At 43.6% G+C, this 17,593-nt stretch overlaps 1 protein-coding gene across 1 annotated transcript in view; it reads right to left on the minus strand.

The window, feature by feature from the left end:
- Positions 1–17,593, minus strand: part of foxn3 (forkhead box N3) — a 116,497-nt gene that overhangs the window by 83,569 nt on the left and 15,335 nt on the right. The gene's annotated exons all lie outside the window — the stretch shown is intronic.

Raw genomic sequence — 17,593 nt, forward strand, 5'->3', positions numbered from 1 at the left:
AAGGTTTGGGATAGGCTTAGAACAAAAATCACAAAAACAACTTTTTATCATCAGGATTCAAACATGCAACCTTTTGCAAGTGAAGGTTAGGATTTGAGAAGGACTAGCTGATACTAGACCTGTGGGTAATTTAGGTTTAAATAGTGACACGTGATTGTTATTAAATCAAGAAGCATGACAGGGGGAAGTCATTAGAACATTCCTAATCAACCCCACTCCTCTTCTCACTTGTTAACATTTGCACACACACTCCTCCACACTCAACTCATCCGCACACACACCTCCAACAGTTTACACAAGAAATAACTGCGTCACTAATTTTCGACTCATTCCACAAAAAAAACATTAAAGGGAGAGCAAACTATACTAAAGTACATGACCTAAAGTACATGACCTCTCTCTCCCCTTCTCTCTCGCTCTTTCTCTCTCTCTCCCTCCATTCTCTGTCTCTTTGAGTATGGCAGACCACTCTCCTGCAGGTCAGGCCAGGGCCCCTAGTCAAATACAAAGGACCAATCCCCTCTGAATAGACCAAGCCTGCCCCTCTCATACCCCCAACCAACTGCCAAACTGTCACCTCAACACACACACACACTCAACCACATGACTAATTATAAGTGTGTGCGTGTGTGTGTGTGTGTGGGGGGGGGGGGGGGGGGATGTAAGGAGGCTATTCATGCCAGTGGTAAATAAATACTCAACTCAGCTACTGATAGTACTTCAGAAGTACATGGACACGTTTGTATATAACATACGCACACACACAAACAGACATGCACACGTGAGGGCCGCATTGGAAATATGTTTTTTTTATGCCTTATTATTCTATTCTCTATTTTGTCTTAAAGATAGAGTCAGGATACAACATAGATGCTCAAAGTAAACAGCATAGTGGGTCCATTTCCGCAACTACTAAGAGCGTTGGAGTGCGAGGCTCAACTTCTCTGCTGTTTTGGTCCAGTGGCGACCACATTGTAAGAGCGTGAAGTGAACCCATGCACATGCACAGACACTCTTTGAATCTTGCTCATCGCAATATCTGCGGTGCTGCTCATGCAACGTCCTTTTGCTGAGTTTACCTTTAACCACTAATGAATAAAACACCACATCAATCAATGCAAACTTCTGAAGCTCTTTGGAGGCTTTGGAGCTGTTTACGAGAATTAGTAAAGACAACTCAGAAATACTACTAACAGTCAGTAGTCCTCCAGCTAATTTAGACAGCAAGATATTTGCTTCTAATGTATTCAAGCGATGTCTGTTTTGCATTGACAAGAACAACCAGCACTGTGTGTACCTTTTTAGTTTCCCCTTTGACATAAAACATACTCTACACACCAGACCTGGACAGAAAATAGTTGTATTTGGTAGTTTATTGGAAAAGACATACTTAAAAAAAAAAATAGAGCTACAATAGTCAAATACAGTTTATATAGTTTCAACTAAAAGGCAACTATTGATATTCAAATACAGGTCTCAGAATAACAAATAATATTTGAAAGTATTTTGAATAGTTCTCCGAAAAGTTATTTGAACATAAATTATAATACATTGCTGCCAAATACAGTTGAAGTTTTACATACAGCTTAGCCAAATACATTTAAACTCAGTCTATCACAATTCCTGACATTTAATCCTAGTAAAAATGTCTGTGTCTTATGTCAGTTAGGATCACCACTTTATTTTAAGAATGTGAAATGTTAGAATAATAGTAGAGAGAATTATTTATTTCAGCTTTAATTTCTTTCATCACATTCCCAGTGGGTCAGAAGTTTACATACACTCAATTAGCATTTGGTAGCATTGCCTTTAAATTGTTTAGCTTGGGTCAAATGTTTCGGGTAGCCTTGCACAAGCTTCCTACAATATGTTGGGTGAATTTTGGCCCATTCCTCCTGACAGAGCTGGTGTAACTGAGTCAGGTTTGTTGGCCTCCTTGCTCGCACACACTTTTTCAGTTCTGCCCACAAATTTTCTATAGGATTGAGGTCAGGGCTTTGTGATGGCTACTCCAATACCTTGACATTGTTGTCCGTAAGCCATTTTGCCACAACTTTGGAAGTATGCTTGGGGTCATTGTCCATTTGGATGACCCATTTGCAACCAAGCTTTAACTTCCTGACTGATGTCTTGAGATGTTGCTTCAATATATCCACATCATTTTGCCTCCTCATGATGCCATCTATTTTGTGAAGTGCACCAGTCCCTCCTACAGCAAAATGTTCTTCGGCTTGCAAGCCTCCCCCTTTTCCCTCCAAACATAACGATGGTCATTATGGCCAAACATATCTATTTTTGTTTCATCAGACCAGAGGACATTTCTCCAAAAAGTGTGATCTTTGTCCCCATGTGCAGATGCAAACCATAGTCTGTTTTTTTATGGCGGTTTTGGAGCAGTGGCTTCTTCCTTGCTGAGCATCCTTTCAGGTTATGTTGATATAGGACTCGTTTTACTGTGGATATAGATACTTTTATACCTGTTTCCTCCAGCATCTTCACAAGGTCCTTTGCTATTGTTCTGGGATTGATTTGCACTTTTCGCACCAAAGTAGGTTCATCTCTAGGTCTCCTTCCTGAGCGATATGACAGCTGCGTGGTCCCATGGTGTTTATACTTGCGTACTATTGTCTGTACAGATGAACGTGGTACCTTCAGGCATTTGGAAATTGCTCCCAAGGATGAACCAGACTTGTGGAGGTCTACAATTTATTTTCTGAGGTCTTGGCTGAATTCTTTTGATTTTCCCATGATGTCAAGCAAAGAGGCACTGAGTTTGAAGGTAGGCCTTGAAATACATCCACAGGTACACCTCCAATTGACTCAAATGATGTCAATTAGCCTATCAGAAGCTTCTAAAGCCATGACATCCTTTTCTGGAATTTCCCAAACAGGAACTGTGATACAGTTCATTATAAGTGAAATAATTCTTCTGTAAACAATTGTAGGAAAAATTACTTGTGTCATGCACAAAGTAGATGTCCTAACCGACTTGCCAAAACTATAGTTTGTTAACAAGAAATTTGTGGAGTGGTTGAAAAATGAGTTTTAATGACTCCAACCTAAGTGTATGTAAACTTCCGACTTCAACTGTATTTGACGAAGAACCAAAAACTACAACAATTAGTTGAATTGGTCTAAAAATATGATCATAAGCATATGGTTTTTGGAGGGCTCTTAGATATGAATTTTAATATAGCCTGTAGCCAATAATTAAATACACGAGGGACATCACCTCAACATTAGAGTTGAGCACTTTTTCATGTTCGAAATGAGTAACAAATATAATTTCATAATGAGTAAGACATAAGGTAATACGGTAAGACTTGACATCAAGTTATTTTTACATATGTAGTTTGCTTATTATGATAGCAACATTGTTGTTACATAGAACTTTGGAAATTGCTATATAATTGCATGATATTTATTTAAAATGTCTTATTTTACCCTTATTTTACCAGGTAAATTGACTGAGAACACATTGTCATTTACAACAACAACCTGGGAAATAGTTACAGGGCAGATGAAGGTGGATAAATTAGCCAATTTGGAAGCTGGTGATGATTAGGTGGCAATGATGGTACGAGGGCTAGACTGGGAATTTAGCCAGGACACCGGCGTTAACACCCCTATTCTTGGCATCATGAGATCTTTCCATCAATGATAAAGGAGTTATTACTTAAGTGAAATAAGTCACAGTCACTACTGTACACAAGAGGAAGAGTTACAAAAACTCTCAGCTCATTGCTATGCAATTAAAATGCAATTAGCACAGTATTATGTGACATGCTAATAAAATGATGCTCCAATTACACAGGCACAAGACCAGTGTAATGTTAAGTGTTACTGAGAATGCTAGCACTAACAAAATATGGCTATTAAGTGTTGAAAGGAAACTACATATCCGAAAACTGCCGCTTTGATTCAGCTACAGAAAAGGTAGGATGAAAATCATGTTAGTTTGTATTCTGAGAGAACCATCGCTTTAAAGATGGTATAGTGTGTGTTTGAAACAAGAACACTTACCCTCAGATGGACAAAGAGGTTCAAAGTTGTTTTTGCTAAGCATCCAACTTGCTGTTAGCAATCTTTGCAAATGGCTTTGAATTACTCTACACTATATTCAGGTATCATTCATTTCATTGCAGCTTTCGATCTTTTCAGGAGAAGGGACATTTACAACATGTTCAGATAGAAACGTATTGTGTAGATCAAATATGACTGTCAGATAGATTGGAATAGTAGCTCTATTCATTCTATTTCTAACAGCAACATACAGTTCCAGATACAGCCCTGCCATTACTTGAAGGCAGCAAATTCAAGAGTTTCAGAAAAGTAGTCACTTCCTGAGATCTCTGAGATCCTGAGATCTTTTTTTAAGTAATTGCTTTCTCATATCTGTATTCAAATAGTTTACAAATGTAGTTACTTTCTGAGATCTGTTTTCAAATAGTTTTGAAAAGTAGTCACTTTCTGAGATTTGTATTGAAATAGTTTTTAAAAAGTTTTTAAAACATTTTGGGGGGTGGAATAGTTGTAATCACATCCAAAGTAGTTACTTTCCACAAGGCATAGTTAACATTTTTGTTTATGAAAGTTCAAACAGGAAGGCTGGTCTGAATGCTCATTTAACTTTATCAAGCAGCAATAACATGATTCATTCTGTTTCCTATACTACGGGCATAGTGGGAATGAATACAAATGTATCATCCTCAGCATAGTGTCTCGTTCTTCTCTTCTTCCTATTAGCCATGCACGGAATGTTATTCACCTATTTACCTTTGACCTATAAGCATGGCACAATAATGCACGTTCCCCTCAATGCCTTTCCCCCAGTGGGGGGTTCGATGCCAGCTGCCCAGCAAAGGGCTACCTGTCATCAGTATCTGGCGCCGAGGACCATTCCCCAGAGACAAAGGCCATACCCCAAACGATTTAATAACATTCCACATTGCATTCTGTCTCTGTTGTTCATTCAGTTAAGCCTGAACTCTATCGAACTATAGTTATCCCTGGTCTGACACACACACACACACACACACACACACACATACACACACACACAGGTCTAAATGTGTTTGTTTTCAGCTGTTGAGAGAGGCACACTAGTTCACTCCTATGACTAACCCACTGTGGTCAGTGAGAGAAAACAGCCACCCTGTACTTGAAGATACACTTACAGTAAATGTCCTTTTACAGCAGTCATCATAAACCAGATAGACTTCCAGAGCTTGACTACAGTACCTATCATCATCATTTAGAAAGCATGCGAAAAGTCAGACTGTAACAGTCCCTTCCTGGACATGAGTTTAGGCATCTTTCCTTGCTCATATACACTCTGTGGATTTGTTGGGGCGGAATGCAAATTGGAGCAGGTCTCGGGTTTCTGGGATGATGGTGTTGATGTGAGCCATGACCAGCCTTTCAAAGCACTTCATGGCTACAGACGCGAGTCATTTAGGCAGGTTACCTTGGTGTTCTTGGGCACAGGAACTATGGTGGTCTGCTTGAAACATGTAGGTATTACAGACTGGGCCAGGGAGAGGTTGAAAATGTCAGTGAAGACACTTGGCAGTTAGTCAGCGCATGCTCTGAGTACCTGTCCTGGCAACACGTCCTGATTTTCTTTCCACTACTGTGAAATCAACACTCATGCGTACATCCACAACAAGCTCATCAAAACACCCTGTGACCTCAAAGCAATGTGACTGAGTGAAAGCACACACACACACACTGTGAAACCTGCTTCAACCTCAGACAAGCCTTGACTCATCTGCCCTATGTTTACCTGACAGAGGAGCGTGGAGCCAGTGTGTGTGCTTTTCAGTAACTGACCCTTGACTAGGTGTCACATGTCTTCCCCCAGTAACCTGTCGGACGAGTGCCGACCCTTGGCTTGTTTGATTGGCGCAGGGCCAGCGGCCTGACACAAACACACACCAGTAACTCTCCGTAAAAGCACCCTGTGATGACGTCACATGTTTACACGGGGAAAACAAACAGAAGGGAAGAGAGGAGAGAAAGAGAGGAGTTCACTTTGTTTTTATCTTTTCGATCTTCCACTCTTCTTGCCTCTCTCTCTCTCTCTCTCTCTCTCTCTCTCTCTCTCACCTTGCAACACCTTGCATTTACTCACTCACGCCGTCTGTGTCTGTGTTTGAATCAAAAGTGCTGCTGCAGTGTCTTTGTCTGAGCAACAACAACAAACTAGAGCTTTGCTAGTCCTCCACAAAGGCAGGGAGGGAAGGAAGGAGTGAGATAAGGGAGGGGGAGGGAGGAGAGGGGCGGAGGGGAGAGGGGTGAGCTAGAGGCCGAAGGTCATTGGCTGTGAAGCTGAAGTGGAAGAGGTAGTAATTTGCTGAATGCACGGCTGTCTTTTATCCACTCTCCTTATCTGAGCAGGACAACGAGATAGGCTATAGCTCAGAGCAATGACTACTTTTAAACACATACACACATACACATACGTACATTACTCACACTTGCCCACTTTCACAAACATACACATTCACAAACACAAACACAAACAAAAACACAGTCTCACTGCAGAATATGATGTTTTTCCACGTTTCTCCAAATTTCAAAGTGTTTTTGACACCATGGGTTGACTCCTCCTGCTCAGTATTGTTCCTTTTCTCCAAACATCAAATATCAAAGTTGCTCAAAACGCCAAATTTACAAGGATAAGGTTTTACGCTACTGGACTGTTTTGCAAGCACAGACTGGAATATGTTGCAGTCAATAAGTGCATCAATGATGTCATCCCCACAGTGACCATGCGTACATATCCAAACCAGAAGCCATGGATTACAGGAAACATCCGCACCGAGCTAAAGGCTAGAGCTGCCGCTTTCAAGGAGCGAGACACTAATCCGGGCTCATAAGAAATCACGTTATGCCCTCAGACGAACCATCAAACAGGCAAAGCGTCAATACAGGACTAAGATTGAATCCTACTACACCGGCTCTGACGCTCATCGGATGTAGCAGCGTTTGCAAACTATTACAGACTACAAAGGGAAACCCAGCAGCGAGCTGCCCAGTGACGCGACACTGAAGCATGCATGAGAACAGCAGCTGTTCTGGATGACTGTGTGATCACGCTCTTCGTAGCCGATGTGAGCAAGACCTTTAAACGGGTCAACATTCACAAGGCCTCGGGCCAGACGGATTACCAGGACGTGTACTCAGAGCATGCGTGGACCAACTGGCAAGTGTCTTCACTGACATTTTCAACCTCTCCATGACTGAGTCTGTAATACCTACATGTTTCAAGCAGACCACCATAGTCCCTGTTCTCAAGAAAGCAAAGGTAACCTAAATGCCTAAATGACTACCACCCCGTAGCACACATCGGTACCATGAAGTGCTTTGAAAGGCTGGTCATGACTCACATCAACACCATCATGCTGGAAACCTTAGACCCACTCCAATTTGCATTCCTTCCCAACAGATCCACAGATGACGCAATCTCAATCGCACTCCACACTGCCCTCTCCCACCTGGACGAAAGGAACACCTATGTGAGAATGCTGTTCATTGACTACAGCTCAGCGGTCAACACCATTGTGCCCACAAAGCTCATCACTAAACTAAGGACCCTGGGACTAAACACCTCCCTCTACAACTGGATCCTGGACTTCCTGACGGGCCGCCCCCCAGGTGGTAAGGGTAGGCAACAACACATCTGCCATACTGATCCTCAACACGAGGGCCCCTCTGGGCTGCGAGCCTAGTCCCCTCCTGTACTCCCTGTTCACCCACGACTGCGTGGCCAAGCATGACTCCAACACCATCATTAAGTTTGCTGACAACACACCGGTGTTAGGCCAGATCACCGACAACGATGAGACAGCCTATAGGGAGGAGTTCAGAGACCTGGCCGTGTGGTGCCAGGACAACAACCTCTCCCTCAACGTGAGCAAGACAAAGGAGATGATCGTGGACTAGAGGAAAAGGAGTGCCGAACACGCACCCATTCACATCAACGGGGCTGTAGTGGAATGGGTTGAGAGTTTCAAGTTACTTGGTGTCCACATCACCAACAAACTATCATGGCCCAAACACACCAAGACAGTCATGAAGAGGGCACGACAACGCCTTTTCCCCCTCAGGAGACTGAAAAGATTTGGCATGGGTTCCCAGATCCTCAAAGGTTCTACGGCTGCACCATCGAGAATCAATGTACAGGGTTACAGGATAGTCAAGGTAATTTGTACATGTAGGTAGGGGTAAAGTGACTATGCATAGATAATAAACAGCTTGTAGCAACAGTGTAAAAACAAAGGGGGGTGTCAATGCAAATAGTCCCGGTAGCCATTTTTATAACTGTTCAGCAGTATTATAGCTTGGGGGTAGAAGCTGTTGAGAACCTTTTGGTCCCAGACGGTACCACTTGCCGTGCGGTAGCAGAGAGAACCCTATGACTTGGGTGGCTGGAGTCTTTAGGGCCTTCCTCTGACACCACCTGGTGTAGAGGTTATGGTTGGCAGGGAGCTTGGCCTCAGTGATGTACTGGGCTGTAGACACTACACTCTGTAGCGACTTGCGGTCGGATGCCAAGCAGTTAGCATACACTGCTGAGGTGCTTGAGGATTTTTTGGCCTTCCTGTGACACCGGGTGTGGTAGATGTCCTGGAGGTTACGCAGTGTACCCCCCAGTGATGTATTGGGCAGACCCTCTGGAGAGCCTTGCAGTTGTAGACAGTGCAGTTGCCGTACCAGGCAGTGAAACAGCCTGACAGGATGCTCTCAATGGTGCATCTGTAAAGTTTGTGAGGGTCTTAGGGGACAAGCCAAATTTCTTCAGCCTCCTGAGGGAGAGTTCCATCTCCATGACTGTGTTGGTGTGTGTGGACCATGATAATTCCTTAGTAATGTGAACACTGAGGAATTTGACGCTCTCGACATGCTCCATTACAGCCCTGTCGATCTGGATGTGCTCGGCCCTCCATTTCCTGTACTCCACCATCAGCTCCTTTGTCTTGTTGACATTGAAGGAGAGGTTGTTGTCCTGGCACCACACTGCCAGTTCTCTGACCTCCTCCCTGTAGGCTGTCTCATCAGTCTGGCCCTGCGGCCTTGTGAATATTAACCTGTTTAAATACCGTACTCACATCGGCTACGGAAAGCATGATCACACAGTCGTCCAGAAACAGCTGGTGTTCTCATGCATGGTTCAGTGTTGCTAGCCTCAAAGCGAGCATAGAAGGTTATTTAGCGTATCTGGTAGGCTCATATCATTGGACTGCTCGCAGCTGGCTTTCTCTTTGTAATCTGTTACAGTTTGCAAGCCCTGCCACATCCGACGAGCATCAGAGCTGGTGTGTAGGATTCACTCTTGGTCTTGTATTGCCGCTTTGCCTGTCTGATGGTTCGTCTGAGGGCATAGAATGATTTCATATAAGCATCTGGATTAGTGTCCCGCTCCTTGAAAGCGGCAGCTCTAGCCTTGAGCTTAGTACGGATGTTGCCTGTAATCCGTGGCTTCTGGTTGGGATATGTACGCACGGTCCCGACGTCCTCAGGACATGGATAGACGTCCAACTTCTCTTGAGCGATCTGCCTGTGCTTGCATGTGGACAGGCAAGCACACACTCACATATAGATAGATAGCATGGATCCCAGCTCCAGTGAGGAAATTAAGTGGTTGTTAAACAAACTGTCCAGTTGGACCCTCCCACTACTGTCTCTAACTGTTCAGAAACATCTCGCCTGGAGGCTCATGCATCTTTCTCATTCATCAACAATATTGCTTTCAACCCAGAATTTATCTTTCGCTTTCACTCTTTTTCCATGTCTCGCTCTCTTTGCCTTTCCTTAGTCCTCTCGCTTTTCTCTCCCTCTCTCTCTCTCCCTCTCTCTCTCTCCCTCTCACTCTCTCTCTCCGGCTCTCCTTTTTCCTCCTCTCCCTCTCTCTCTCTCTCTCTCTCTCGCTCTCTCTCTCTAATAAAATCACGCCTGCAGCGTAACGTTGTTGAAAAGTTTACAGGAGTTGACCAACAGGGTTAGCATCAACCAGCTAGCACACGGAGAGGGGCACACACACACACCCCTCCCAAACAGGGATCATTAAATGATCTGTGTTGTGTTGCTGCTTGTGATTCAGTATTTAAATCCCCACTACCCTTAATCTATACTCTACCTCTCCCTTCTCTCTCTCTCTCTCTCCCCCCCCCTCACTGGCTGTATTAGTGCCTCTAAGGACAACAGGCAGCCTATTCCTTTCTCTCTGTCTTGGTGTCTCTGTATCTCTCTCCCGCTGCCCTCCCCCTTCTCACTTTCTCTGTCTTCCTTTCTCTCTTCCTCTGTCTCTGAATCTCTCTTCAGCTGTCCCTCTCTCTTTCTTTCCCTCTCCCTCTCGTTCCCTCTCCCTCTCTCTCTTCCTCTCTCTGCAACTGTGTCACCATGGTTACTCTGGAACACCAAGGTGTCTGTTGCCAGGGCAACGGGAGGCGGCTGGGCAGCGAGTGACAAGCCGTGTTAATTCCATCACCCATGAACCCCACGGGACCGCAGGCATTCGTCTTCATCGCACACATATACACACACACACACACACACACACAGTCAGATCGCTGTCTGTATGCCACAGCCAATGCATTAACTATATCATTTAACCACAGTTGTCTGGGTAAATGCACTCATCGCTCTCTTTTTTACGCATTCTCTCTCTCCCTTCTCTCCTTTGCCTGTGCGTGTCTGTGTATGTGTGTGTGGTGGTGTGTGTGTGTGTGTTGTATTAGTAGTCTTGAATGGTAGAGACTTCACATTTCCTTTACGCTGCTAGTATATTAGCTGTTTTGAATCCCTTCCTCTCTTTCTCTCTCTCTCCCTCCCCCTTTCCTCCCAACTTCCGTAAGATCAAAGGTGAAAACGTACTTGTTCTTTCGCTTTACTTCCAGCCCACTCTAGTTATACAACCATATGTCCATCTCTCCAGACCAGATGTAGATCCCTACGTCTCCCTACAGCCCAGCAGAGTGGTACATATCCCCAATAACACAGACCCGAACATGTAGGTTGTGTCCCAAATGGCACGCTTTTCACTTTATTGTACAATACTTTTGACCAGGCTCTGGGCAAAAGTAGTGCACTACAAACACTGTAACAGCCAACTTTAATTTATAAAGTAATTTTGGGTATTATCGACATTGAAATACTCAAAAATGTTTTACGGCAATATACTGTATATTATGGTGCAATGTTGTGGGCAGGGAAATAATTGCTGTATTTCAAATAGTACTGTAATTCCATCCCACAGTCTGAGTGCCAAAAATCCTTTTGACCACTAGTTATATTGTTGTTTCTGGCGCATTAACATATTTTGAGGCTTACCTTGTAAGAAGCTATATTTGTTGCACCCGTTAATAGGGAAATGCTGTACCAATTTAACTCCTATGTGTTTACAGTGCCCCATCAATTTAAATTGTATAGGGGACAGATTGGATTGGCAGACATTTTTAAATGGTTGAGCACCTTGCCATGTCCTCTTGGTCTGTTTCGCCCTGGTTGATGCCAGTTTGGAAGCCTTTGTTAAGTGATATAAAACACCAAATATTAATGAATATGCTGTTATGTGTCAACACGTTACCTATCAGCCAACCTACTTGCACCAATCCATTGTAATTACAGTAAGATACTGTGAAATATAAACCCCTCTCCTCAATTAAATTCATTCATCCATCCATCCATTCATTCATTCATTCATATTACGGTAGCATAAAAAAAAGTTTAATAAAGTCAATTTTACAGTATTGTACTGTTTGCATTACCGTATTTACCATATATATACACCTTAGTTATATTACAGTAGGTGTAATAGGGTGTAATTTGTGACAGAACTTGTTGTCTCACAATGGGGAGGAGAGGGACATGAATGATAGCGGTACGGGGACAGTGATGAAGTTGTTATGGGATGGAAACATGGATAGGACTTGGGCACACTTGGAGCAGCTGTAACATTTAACAGAAGGTCACTGACCACGATGAGATGGGAAAGGCTGCCGGTCTTTACTGTTACAACCTCATACAGACACAGACACGCATGTGTGTGCACACAAACAACATGCACACATGTGCGTACAGATATACACACATGGATAGACACACACACACACACAGAAACACATGCTGATGCAGACACACACATGCTCACCCACACACACACACATGCTCATACAGACGCACACACTTTCTTGCTCATACATATGCACACACACACACACACACACACACACACACACACACACACACACACACACACACACACACACACACACGCTTGCTCACATTCACAGACACACACACACACACTCTCTCTCTCACCAAAGCACAATCACTCACATTTTCACACACTCGTCATCCATGCGTAAATGCCAGTGCCCAGCTTTCGCTACGCTAATAGTGAGAACTATCCAGGCATGAGAGGATTTAGTTAAAGGGGCAATCAGCATTTCAAACAAAGCCACACCCCACCACTGTTTTGATAAAACGCTGAGGGATGGGGCTTGAGAAAGGCAACCACTTTCAAATTCATAGACAGAGCTACACTGTAAAAGGGTTGCCGTGAGTTTAAAAGTAACTTACAGTCAGCTAGTGGTAATTAAGTTACTGTATATTGTGGTACAACTACTGTAATCTAAATACAGTATCAAAGCAAGTACTGTCTAATGAAACACAGTATAATAATGTAGAATTTTTTTTTTTAGGTAAATACTGTAATTGTAATGAATGAATGGATGATTCATTCAATTCATTGAGGGGAGATGTGGTTTTTATTTCACAGTATTTAACTGTAATTACATGGGATTGGTGCAAGCGGGTTGGTTGGAAGATAATGTGTTTACACATTACAGCATATCAATGAGTATTTGTTGTTTTAGATCACTTGCACTTCTCGAGGCCTTAGCAAAGACTTCCAAACTATCAGTGACAACAAGGCCAAACAGACCAAAAGGACATGGCAAAATGCTCAACCAATAAAGGTTTAAGACTTGCTGCCACTCCAATTTGTCCTATATACATTTTAAATTGATGGGGCACTCCTACCACATACCAGGGCCCAATTTCCCAATAGCGAAGGAACTTAGGCTTACGAGTGTTTTAACGATGCATCATTCCTACTACAACCGGAGATGTAGCATGCTTTTCCTAAAACACCAAGCCGAAAGAACGTTCGCCAAGTGCACTATTGAAGCAGGTGTCGATACTGATAGGATCAAAAGAAACGCAGCGTTGCTCTCAGATCAGCTTTCCCCCATTCAAATATTACCTTAACATTAGAATTATTCCATAATACTGATGACGGATCAACTTCCTGAGAGATATCACCTACGGTCGCAAATATTGAGGCAGGCTTATTCTAATGCTTATAAGCAGTAACCTATAATTACCCTATAAAAATGCTCTCAATCAAGATTTGCCACATCATTGTGCACATGTTACACATCATGGAATATATTGAGGCAGAAATGACAGACAGTAGCCTACAATTGGCTAAATAGAAGTCAATTGAATAAACATGAAATTATTTTAATATGATTGAAATATATAGGCATGTAGCCTATACCTTAGGACTATTTATCTACAGCCTTCTCAGTTTTCATTTGAAGCATACTTTTATCCTCGGTTTATAACAATTGCAAAGACATTGGCAACTTTGTATTTGTAGCCAACTTAATTCTGAAGTTATCGTAGGTCACAGAGAGCGAGATAAACATCTTGATTCTGTGTTAAGCAGAGATCTTCTGTGTTTAAAGTGAAGCGGAGGGGCAAAAAAGTATCTAACGATTCACTTATCTGTTCTACAAGGACAACTTTAGTAATGATGGTTTTGGGAAACAGTTCAGAGATTTAACGATGCGCCTACAAAAGTTCTAACGATGAGCTTAGCCTTAAGATGCATTTTGGGAAACCAGGCCCAGTTAAATTGGTACAGCATTCACACCTAACGGGTGCGACAAATATAGCCTCAAAATACCTCAAAATGTGTTAATGAGTCAGAAATAATAATACCAGGAACCCACTCGTGGTCAAAAGGTTTTTGGAGCTTCATAAACAGTACATTACTGTATTCTGCGGGATGGAATTACAGTACCATTCGAAATACAGCAAGTAATTTAGTCAGTGCTTACAATGGCAACATGATGGAAAAACACCTTGTTGCATAACCCCCCCCCCCCCCCCACCCCCATACACACACACACAGAAAAAAACGATTTGTGATCAAACATGTTGTTGCACATAAGCACACACACACGCCCTCACAACACACTCACACACTTACTCACACACTCACTCACACACAAACAGGGCTTGCTGCGTGCCCTGAGGAAGGTAAATTGAATAAGGCTGTGTAGCAGAGTGTCGGCTGGGGACGTAAACATGGTTAGAGAGGATCCATGGACACACAGATCCCAGAGACACACACTAATGAATAGGAACATACTGGAGACACTGTCCTTTTAACACAACACTCCATTCAAAAGCCTAATCTACGGTAGTCTACTCATACAGTCAATTTATAACCCCAAGACACTGACTGTAACCCTAAGACACTGCTTCCTAACACAATAGATTCAAAACAGGACGTTGTACAAAACACAATTTATAGCCTACTGTAGTCTATTCAGCCAACCTGCAAGACACTGATATAGGCAATTCACAACCACAAAACTTACAGCAAAGGACTTACATTTGAATCTATTAGCAGGCACTCTTATCCAGATCGACTAACAGGAGGAATTAGGATTAAGTGCCTTGCTCAAGGGCACATCGGCAGATTTTTTACTTTGTCAGCTCGGGCTACTGGCCCAATGTTCTTAACCACTAGGCTACTTAAATAGCCAGCAGCCCTAAAACTTCCAGATGAGAAAGATCCTTCCATTCAGTCTGTTTATTCATGGTTGTGTGTTTCATTTGAGCACAGCCAGTCAGTGATACTGAGTGAGCTGCTTTGTCTTTGACGCTCTGGGTGTGTTTGAAGTAAAGGGTCCACTGGGACCCACTGTAGAGCGAGAGAGAGAGCGAGAGAGAGAGATTGTGTGTGTGTGTACACACACAGCTCTCACCACCCGCTGTTCACTCGAGGACAGGGGAACAATATCTGAATAGGGATTAGTGGCACATCTTGATTGGAGTGTGAGGGTTGGCAGAGGCACATGTTGATGATGCTGATTTTGAGGAGGGCGCCAGGTGATGATGCGTATGGTGTAATGATGTGACAGTCCAGGAGTTAGCCCAGCATTGATTAGACATTGTGGCTTTAATTACAGTGCATCGTATCCTCTGATTGGTGAATCAGAGTAGGAGAGGAGGGATGAGAGGAGAAGAGGACAGGTGTGTGTACTCGACGCCGACACCTCTGCCCAGACACACACAAACACACACACACACATCTGCTGTCGCCTAGTGCCGGATAAACAAGGATTGGAGACGAGACAGGAAGAGCCGTGAGGACTGACAGCTGTTGGCTGTCTCAGGTCTCTAACTACCTGCAATTACAGTATCTACACACACAGTGCAAACACACACACACATACCCACCCACACACACATCAAACACATTTCATAAAATATTCCTTCTGTGTAGAAAACTAGAAAGCGCATTCATTCAATACCTAATCAAAAAGCAATGACACAGGCCCCAGGAGAAGCACTCTCTTGGAATTACTCAGCAGCAACATCAACAATAATTTAGAATGGACAAAAATAAACTTGCAGAACAGGCATCTTGTTTGTATTTCTGTGTCGGTGTCCAGGGAGTTAGGGAGAGCTTGAGGAGAGAGTGGGACGGTGGGAGGGATGGAGAGAGAAGATGGGGAGAAAATAGGTTTTTAGAGTCAGCAAGCGAGATCATTTCAGCATCAGAGCAGTATTGAGTTATCAAGGCACCCTGTCTCTCTCTAAAATAAGCAAGCATTTATTTTATTTTACCTTTATTTTACTAGGCAAGTCAGTTAAGAACAAATTCTTATTTTCAATGACAGCCTAGGAACAGTGGGTTAACTGCCTGTTCAGGGGCAGAACGACAGATTTGTACCTTGTCAGCTCGGGGATTTGAACTTGCAACCTTCTGGTTACTAGTCCAACGCTCTAACCACTAGGCTACCCTGCCGCCCAAGTAAGCACTTCCTTAGACGATGTATACCATGTGCATCCTGTACATAGACAAATAAAACTCTCTCCCCTCTCTCTCTCTCTCTCTCTCTCTTTTCTCTCCCCGTCCCCCTCTTCCTCTCTCTCTTTCTCTCCTCTCGCTGACACAGCCAATCACCACAGAGGTTAATGTCATACGCACGCTCCGGAAAACTGCAGATCCCACCACCTGATCGTTAGTTAGTGTGTGTATGTGTGTGTGCATACAAGTGTGTGTGTGTGTGTGTGTTCAACATTACTGCTGGGCCAGCACTAAGCCATGTTCAGGGGACTTCACTCTACATTACCCCTCAGCTGTAACCTTGGCCTGGTGATCTGCCAGGATTCTTTATAGGCCTCCCATCACACATAGAGATACTAGATAGAGCTTTTTCATTCATCAGTATAGAATGGAAACCATAGACTCTATAGCGGACATCTTGGAAAGGTGTTCTGGAATAAAGCGTATTATAAAACATTTAGGGATGACAGATTCCTTCCTTCAAATCTTAATTTGCTGACGTTTTTTTTCCTTTTCAACGCTTTGTGTGTTTTATAACATTTGTTGTATTCGGCGCATGTGACACAGTTTGATTTGATTTGGACAGTGTGTCACTGAAGGTGCAATCCCATTCTATTTCTATGAATTAACCCTTCATGAAGCGGTGTGTAATAGGTGAAGAGCTCTCTCTCTCTCTCTGCATCCAGTTACAGCCACTGTAAATCACAGAGCACCTATCAGCGGTTAATCTTTGTGTCAGATGACAATTTATCCATCAGCCAACGACCGACAGACAGTGTGGGTCACCGGCAGCCTGCGAAAACATTCAGTCACTAATCAGCTCCCTCGCAAACATGATTACATTTCAAATCACATTAGCCTCAGCACGCCAGCTACAGGACAGCCTAGTCAGAGCAATACGAAGCAGTGGACAGTACAGGCCCAGAGGTAGACAGGAGAGGCATAGAGGGATAGACAGGGGTGTAGAGAGAGAGAGAGAGAGAAAGAGAGATAGTGGGAATAAAAGAGATGAGGAGAGACATCCGAGCAGACACACACACACACACACACACACACATACACGGGTGCACAAACTTGACCACAAAATCCTCCCTCTAGCATTAAAAAACTCTTCACCACCTTGTCCACCCCTACCTCTCAGACCGTCTTGTCCCCTACCAACCCACACACTACCTCTGTTCTACTACAGCAGGCCACCTTGTCATCCCAGGTCCAAGCTCCAGAGCTTCTCCAGGGTTGCGCCGAGGCTCTGGGACTCCCTCCCTTCAGTCATCCGTGAGTCCATCACCTTCTTTCAGTCCCACCTAAAGATCTTCACACACACACACACACGCGCGCACGCACAACACCTGCTCGCTCACTCATCCACTGACATATCATACCCTTTCCCTTCCGTGAACCCTACTCCATCCTCCTCCTGTTTATTCTGGTGATTTG

Source organism: Oncorhynchus kisutch, linkage group LG7, assembly GCF_002021735.2.
Source record: "Oncorhynchus kisutch isolate 150728-3 linkage group LG7, Okis_V2, whole genome shotgun sequence".
Lineage (NCBI taxonomy): Eukaryota > Metazoa > Chordata > Actinopteri > Salmoniformes > Salmonidae > Oncorhynchus > Oncorhynchus kisutch.